The sequence below is a fragment of the Helianthus annuus genome, chromosome 6 (assembly GCF_002127325.2).
Source record: "Helianthus annuus cultivar XRQ/B chromosome 6, HanXRQr2.0-SUNRISE, whole genome shotgun sequence".
NCBI lineage: Eukaryota > Viridiplantae > Streptophyta > Magnoliopsida > Asterales > Asteraceae > Helianthus > Helianthus annuus.
Window position 1 is genome coordinate 130,957,055 of NC_035438.2, and position 8,539 is coordinate 130,965,593.

Here is an 8,539-nt window from a genome sequence, read left to right on the forward strand (position 1 = left end):
GGGGGAAATATGTAATTGATTTTATGGGTTGGGTATATATGTAATAAATGATCTTAGGAGGGGGATATATGTAAATGACCTCATTTAAAACAACCATAAATTTTGATTTTAAAATAGAACATATAACTAAACTTTAGAATATATATAGATTTTTTAATGATTGGAAGGGGCATTATTAGGTATTATTCCAATTACACCACTTTCGTAATAATGCCCCATGCTGACTGGAATAACACGTGTCGAATAATGCCCCATGGTGGGGGCATTATTTTTCTCTACCACTACGCATGTTCTAACAATTCATAAACTTTGTCTCATCGGCTCCAATCTGTGATTATTTCAATTCTTTCCCCAACAGAGAATGGTACCTGTATATTGATGATATTGATATTTTCTACGCAAAGTTGGATAGTGATTGTAATTGTAATTGTGACGGTGGAGGTGGTGGGTTGAAGGTGATTGATTGGAAATTCCCGGTTTCAAGCTTCAACTTTCAACGTTTAACAAGTCTCACCTGCCGTGCTGTGTGTGTGAAACCACCCTACGATCCGACATACGCCAAATCTTCCTGATGGTAAACTGCATTCTTGATTGATCGATTGTTTGTTCGTTTGTGTACTTATCAGTGCCAAACGCCCAAACTTAGTGCTTGATTGATGTAGCTTCTTCGGCTAGGAAGAACCCATAGGCACTTTCACGTCCGGTAAGTGTTTGATGAAATGTCTCAGTGAGTAAGTGTTTTAAAGGGCTCTTGTATCTGTCTTTTTAGTCAATTGTTTAATGATTCTTGTTGAGATTAGTGGTTCTGAAGTGATATTCTTGATGGGTATGTAAGAAATCTTTGAGATACGTTCCTATTTTCAACTATTTGTTGTGAATTGTTAGGTGATGGAAGGAACCTTCTTGCTTTCTTGTTACGGTGATATATTGAAGGAAGAAATATAAATTGTTTGTAATGTTATTGGTTTGTTTACGAGTTGATTGGTGTTATATGCAGTTGGGGAATCATTGCATCTGTTTGAGGAATAAAACTACTAGGCAATGCAAAAGATGGTAAATTGAAGTCTCTTCTTTATTTCTTTATTTGTGTTTTTTTTTTTTTTTTTTCTTTTTTGAATTATTTAGTTGATAGTTGTTTATATTTAGTTGTCAGATTGTTACTTGTTTAATTTGAATATGGAGTTTATATGTATAGCATTACTGGATCTTTCATTTTCTATTTCTATTTCTATTTGGTAGTTATTATTAACTCTGCACACATACATTTTGTGGCAATGTTTATGTTTAGCAGTGGGGTGATTTAGGTTTGGCTGAATCCAATCAACTTACCATCTGGTAAATCATGTCTGTGACATCTGTGGTCAACCTCTTCAGTTCTTGCTTCAGGTATTTCTAACATTTTATCTTACTCGTAATTTTTCCAACATTAGTTTATTCTTTATTACATAATGAATTGTGACTTTTGAGTCGAACCTTTACTAAAGTCATACCTATTTCTGTTTGGATTAAACAACTTATCCTTATAAGCAGAAATAAACAGATAATTGGTTTATTAAAAAGGGTTTATATATTTTTCTAAAGGAAACCTATAACCATCAATAATAATCATTTTGAAATAAGCAATCTCAAACTGCATATATAAACGCTGTTGTTCATCCAAACCTTGAATTTTAGACAACATGCACAATACGTACGACTATGTCGGGATCTTAAAAAAGCAAATCCGGAGACTTCAAGTTCAATCACAATAACCTTTCTAATAATTTATTTGTAGATTTATGCTCCTTACTCTGCAGATAAATTATCGGAATCGACATACCATAGAACCTTATTTGTATTCATAGACAAACATGAACAATGGAAACACCTCCCAGAAAAGGCCTCTTGGAGGTATTCTTAATTCATATTCTTTTAATATGAGATTGTTCCTTTTTTAATATTACCTTCTTTTTAATCAAATATTAAGGTCTTCCGTTGTCAACTTCCTTGCCACAATCAGTTTTACTCCAGTGAACCACCTAAAAATGATGGCAGTGACAAGCCTTTAGTTGCAGCAGCGTGTAGAGAAATTTTGCTTTTCTTAATCTTTTGTAGTTCCATTGAGCCGAGCTCGAGCTCGCCTCGAACTCAATTCAAGATGGCTCGGCCCGAGCTCAAATTTTAAATCGAATTGAGATTTGAGGCTCGAGCTCGACCCGACTAAAATTCGAGCTAGCTCGAACTAACAAAGAACCGCAAAATTCACTACTTAAAAAGCCTTGGAAAATGAATCTTTTTATAGACTAAGGGCCATAATTACAATTTACCAAATGGCTAAATATGCAAGTATAAATAGTTAACTCACTTTATAATTTTCTTTACCTTCTTTTATATGGGAGATACTCCCTTAGTTTTTGCCTTCTTAGCGATGTGGGACAAAAAATTAAAAGATGTAAACCTTTTCGAGCCGGCTCACGAGCTCACAAGCCGAGCCAGGCCAAGCTCGAGCTCGGCTGGTTTACAAATCGAGCCGAGCCGAGCTGGCTCGTTTACAACCGAGCCAATTTCGAGCCTATCTTTTTTCGAACTTTCTTCGAGCGAGTTTCGAACGAGCTGCAAGCCACGAGTTTTTTGAACACCACTAGCTCCACTTTGTAGTTGGTGTGTTACCTGGAAAGGAAATAAAGTTTGTACTTTGTAGCAATGCAAAAGAGCACGTTACTGTTCCAAGACGCACCAGGTTGTTACCGCACTGCTAATCTTTTAGCTTTTTTTTTTTTTTTTTTTTTTTTTTTTTTTTTTCTGTTTGGTAACTTTGGTTATTCATTCTTGTTCTTTTTTCTTTATGCAAGCCAATCACTGGAGTTCAACTCATAAAATCCAATGTAGAACAATAGATCTTATGCTTCAGCCATCTAATTCTGGGCCCCACAACTCTTAGGAAATGCCAAATGATCACCAGTAATATCTACATGTACAATCTTATGCGTCACACAACATATCTACATTATGCGTCAAACAACATATCTTCCTGCGGCAACGTGCGGGCATTCCCACTAGTCAATCAATTAAACAATTTTATAATATGATCACTAGATAATTAATCTCATTCGTTTTAAGCTCCTTTCATGCACCAAGACCTATCAAAACACAAACTAATAAAATACTAGCCTATAAATACTAGAAACGACTCAAAACCTATCAAAATAATATAAAAATATAAGGATAAATTGGTGTGTTTGCAACACATCAAATCAAATATCCTCACACTTGAACTTTTTTCGTCCTTGGAAAAACTTTGCAATAGAATCATAACTAGGATTAATGGTTTCAAAAAATTTAGATTATTTCATTTAAAAGATATAATAACGTATAAACCACGATTACCAATATTATTATCCACTTAAATCCAACCACCAATTCATTAAGTCTCATTCATGCTAGCATTATTTTCAAGTAAACAAACAATTTAAAAGTCTCACACTTAGAAAACCACAAATCCACCTAATTTCGCCTCAAGCTTATAAGGTAAAGAGTTGAAACTCTACCATTTTATATAAAAACCCTTATGTATTTAAAATTAAAATTTTAATGAATAATGGATGAAGTTTATGAGCTCGGATACATTTTTTTTCTTATGTTTAACTTAGAGGGTATATCAACCAAGTCTCCATCTTGGAGGGTAATACCATGAGCTTCACTTGTTTTTCTTTTCTTTTCACGACTTAACCTAGAGGGTATATTGTGACAACTATGAAATCCCGGTAAACCCTAATCGTTGCTAGTCCGCGATAAAAGAACAGGATGTGATAGTAATCTTGTGATGATTTTGAGGATAAAAGCGTCTAATATATGATTACTAGAATGTACTATGCGGACCAGAAGTTATGATGTGTGCAAAGATTCATTGTAAACCCTAAGTGACACATACGGCTTACACGATTTATGAAACGATACTGATCATGCCTCGGATGGATTCGAGGGCACGTTATAGTGAACATATGAACGATAATAGTCAACAGGATGATATCAATGCCTCAGTGTGTAGAAAACAGGTTAAACGGAAAGATTGCCAGTTAACAGTGCATTAACGAATGGACGTTTCGTAAACAATTCCAAGGATTCGAAATTAGGGAGACATGAAAATTAGACGGTAACTGTTAGCCCATGCAACCAAGCCTGTAGAACAGATGATTGGAAAAGCTGTGACAACCCTCACAAAACCAGGTATCCGTACGACTTAATTAACTATTAATTGTTGCCTAATTACTGTGCTTAACTGAGATTTCTGATAAACTGCTACTTGATTGTTGATACTTGTACATATCTGCATCATACTTTGGTTTTTCCGTCACTACATTATTTACTTACTGAACTCTAGTGACAAACATGATGCACAAAAGCACAGTAGCATTTGAACGGATAACCTATTGAACATACTGATATAGCCAGCATCAGGCAGACACTGCCTCTAAAGGCCTGAATGAGCCAGAAATATTTTACTACACCCATAGTGTGTGTAAGGATACAAGGGTTGTTAAACTGCGTCTCTAGGAATAAGATACAGAGATTGGATGTGCCTAAAACGTACTCTAAGCACAAAACACAGCATTTTTATCAACACACTAGCTTCTAGCTAATTAATAAAGTGCCAAAACATGGGGAAATATTCCTGACACTTTGCAGAATAAATTGTGTCGCTAAAAATATTATTTACGACGCTTAAAGGATTACTTAAGCACTTTAACGGATTACTATCCAACCGAACAACCGGACTATACCCGGAACATAAAAATATTGCCAGAAATATTATTAGTCTTTTTCTGAGCCAGTTAGGGTCCCTGATTACCCTAACACCCGCTTTATAACGCATCATGCAACTAACGGGGTTAATCCCTAAAGTTAACCGACTTAACGTAACTAAATCCTAACTAAACCATTGAAATCGAACCAAGTGACCCCCCCTTGGGCCGGTTTGGTCACCATGTAACTAGCTAGTACTCTTTTTGATTATTTTATTTGATTTCGTGGATATCTAGAAGGCATGTAACCTAAGGATCTTGGCACAAGATTTCTCTATAAATACTCACACACATACATGAGAGATTATCACATCCACATTTACCAAACAACTCTCTCTCCCTCTTGCTCCATTCTCGGCCGAACACCCACACTTGTCCACCACCATTTTCGAGTTCTTGTCTAGCCATTCCAAGCTTATACAAGGTGTTCGGGTCACGTATAAGGAAGCTCGAAGCAAGCGGAAGTTGAAGGACCTCACCCATTTGCTTTTATCCACGCCATTTTCGCCAAAGATCTTCCCTAGCCCCGAGCTAGAGGTATAACGTTTAAAACTCGCTCTTGATCGTATCTAAAGTGGTTAATATGATTTTTAACGGTTAAAAGTCGGAATCATGCGTTTTGAATCTTTAAAGGCTACTAAAACTCGAATATTGTTGGTTAAAAGCTTATAACGCGTGTAAAAGTCGTAGTATTCGAATATGTTGGTTATTGAGGCCCGATCTACGATGTGGTGGCTCTTATCATCGTTTAACCCGACTTTGTTAAGATCACGAATCTTGACATACGCTTGTTTCTATCGGTACAAGGGTTAAAAGGTGAAACTCCACCACACGAGAAACATGAACTTGTGTAAAAGTATTTTGACTTGTAAAATAGTATTTAAAACAAGCCGATCTACGTATGTACAAGTGGTATATTCGTAGAACCAAGTATCGAGAAAATCATGTTTTATAAAAGTTGGATGACATGTTAACAAATATGATTTTTACAAACTACAAGTGTATAAACACTTGTGAAACGAAAGATCCGACAAAATAACAATTTTTATAAAAGTTGTCGGGAAGTTGTAAAGGATGATTTGTTCCAAAAACGGGGTTTTTACAAGAATAAACTATTTTATACATAGATCCACTAAATATAAGGTGATCTACATTACGACTTTCGGAAAAATTACAAGTTCATGTAACAACGCGACTTTACATACTAGTCTACAAGATCGACGTGTTAAAACTGGTTTAAAGTATCGGAACTTGATTGGTTGATTAAAGAAATTGTTGAAGTGATTTTGTAAAAGAAAATGATACGCTTGAAAGCGTGGCCACCTCCAGTTACAGGGGAAACTCTGGCGAAATTTTTCTAAAATCTAGCACTTAGAATTATTTGCAAGTGTTAAACTATTTTGAGATGTTTTCAAAATACATTTCGCCATGACTTTATTTATTAAATAATCGGAGGTGAGATTTTCACAAAAACTAAACGTGATAAATATTTATTCGATAAATATATTTTTCACCACACTGTTTATGATTATTTTGTGAAAATATATAAATATTATTTTTAGAGTAAAAATAATATTTACAAACTGTAACGAACCCAAAATAATACCAACGCCTACACGACAAACATATAAGTTACAACGGTAATTATTATTACCACTAAATCGCCAAAACGTAACTTACGCCTTATCCGGAAATATTCATAAATGCGGATATTGTCAACGTATTATTTTGGAAAGTATTATACGAAGAGAAAATATATTATTTTTGAGAAAAATAATTATATTTTGGAATGAGAAATAAAATATATTAAGTGAGACTTAATATCATAAACGCACATGTATTAATTCCCCCACCCTTGGGAAGGAGGTTTACTACCAAATATATACAAGGAACGGTTGTCTAACTGTTTCCCGAAAATTAAACTATGAAGCTAAAGCACGGCCATCCGTCTAATAGAATTAGCACATGTAGGTCGTTGCACAGCTTTCGGACTTTTGGAGTGCTTGATTTAGCGACGCACTGACTGTGAGTTTATGTCCCCCTTTTCTCTTAACTGTTTTTAGTTTTCTAAACTGCGGGGGTGAAATACATGTTACAATGATTATGAATATGTTTATACATGGTATGATTAGCGTAAGGAGGTTTGTTACTTAGATCATGTGAGTGGGTAGGCGGAAACTTGAGGCCATTAATCCTCATAGTAGGACCGAGGGACAGGAGCGGTAGATCTATCTGGGTGTAGCGAGCCCAGCCCCAGGTCCAGCTGAACGGACCTCGGGGTGACTTAGTGCCCGACGCATAAATCCGCTAGGTTTGAGTCTTCCTACTTGCACTTCACACATATCAATGGCCTTGCAAACCATTGGTGATCTCTTTTTCCTTATTTGCTACATACCAGGTTTTTGATAAAGATAAAGGTTTATATACTCACTTTCGCATGAACTCGCTCAACATTATTGTTGATTTTTCAACTTACATGTATTTCAGGAAACTAACGATCTGGCGCGGTATGGCTTGTTTTCCGCTGCATTAGGCCCGAGGTCATCCAGGGTTCGAGACTTGTGACTCTTTCCTGGACAAGTCACAGTCCCTGAACCATGTTTACTTTAAGTTTGCATTTGTAATGTTTAGACAAAGTTATGGTTGTTGGGTGTTAACCCGTTAAGACAATGTTTAATATTTTTATTATCAATGGATGATCTTGCATATTTTAATTCATATAGCTTTGTTATGATTAAGCTATGGTATTAAGAAGTCACACCAAATTAACCACGCTTCCGCAAAGCCAGGGTGTGACAAAAGCCAAAACTGGTTCTCTAACATTTGATCACAATAAGCAGAGCATGTTCTATTCTTCTCCCAATGACAGTGATTTGCTATCAGCTGATGGTTTCTAAGAACTGATCTTCTCAACAACTGTTAAGCCAAAGAACTGCTGAAGATATAAAGACTGAAGCTCTAACGACTGCTGATTCTCAAGTACTGTTAAAGAACAAAGCACTGATGACTCAAGGTCTGATCACCCTTTGAAGAAAGCACCGATCACTCAACATCAGTGCTTAGGCTACAACAGTGGAAGCTGCATCAGTGCTTGTATTATCAGTGTCTATTGTAATCAGTGTTTAGATATATCAGTTGTTAGAGGTTGTTAGGTTGTTAGATGTCAATGTTCTATCAGCTCTTTTTGCGCACACACTCATTCTGTACGAACTAACTGTGAGCTCAGGTTGAGGGGGAGATTAGTTGCATGCATGCATAGTTGATATTTGTAATTCATACAATCATTCAATAAAAATCACGTTTGCTTAAAGCTTTTCTTCTGTGATTGTGTTTACAAAGTTTGATTATCATTTCCGCTGCAATTACATCTCTGTTCTATCATCTTATATCATTTACATTTAAACAAACAAACAAACACAATCTAAGAAAGTCAGATCCTAACAATTGGTATCAGAGCTCAGGACAGTCAAATTTGATCTAACAATCATTTTGACGTAAAAGTTCAGCTCGAATTTATTGATACTTTAGTTGTTCGTATTTTGTTGGAAAACAGAGTAAGTGTAATCACGTATAAAAGTTGATTATTCAAGATCTGTAGAACAAACAGAATGACGTCACAATCACATGACTCTCACAACACGGGAACACTCTTTAAACCACCTATGCTTGTCAGATCCGAGTATAACATCTGGCAACGTAGGATGGGTCACGTTTTGGCTCAACAAAACATCGGATGTTGGAAGTCGGTCATATTTGGA

The 8,539-nt window shown here is 35.8% G+C and overlaps 1 long non-coding RNA gene across 8 annotated transcripts; it reads left to right on the forward strand.

Moving 5' to 3' along the window:
* Nucleotides 1–200: 200 nt before the first annotated feature.
* LOC110884861 lies at nt 201–7,499 on the forward strand. 8 transcript variants are annotated; one of them, XR_004859648.1, is made up of 5 exons: nt 201–1,053; nt 1,289–1,386; nt 1,775–2,719; nt 2,832–4,206; nt 7,269–7,499. It is a non-coding gene; the product is annotated as an uncharacterized LOC110884861 (long non-coding RNA). The 8 variants fall into 8 exon arrangements; XR_002561618.2 differs by having other exon boundaries at nt 1,775–1,890; nt 1,967–4,206; XR_004859649.1 differs by having other exon boundaries at nt 1,775–1,890; nt 2,638–4,206.
* Nucleotides 7,500–8,539: the final 1,040 nt, after the last annotated feature.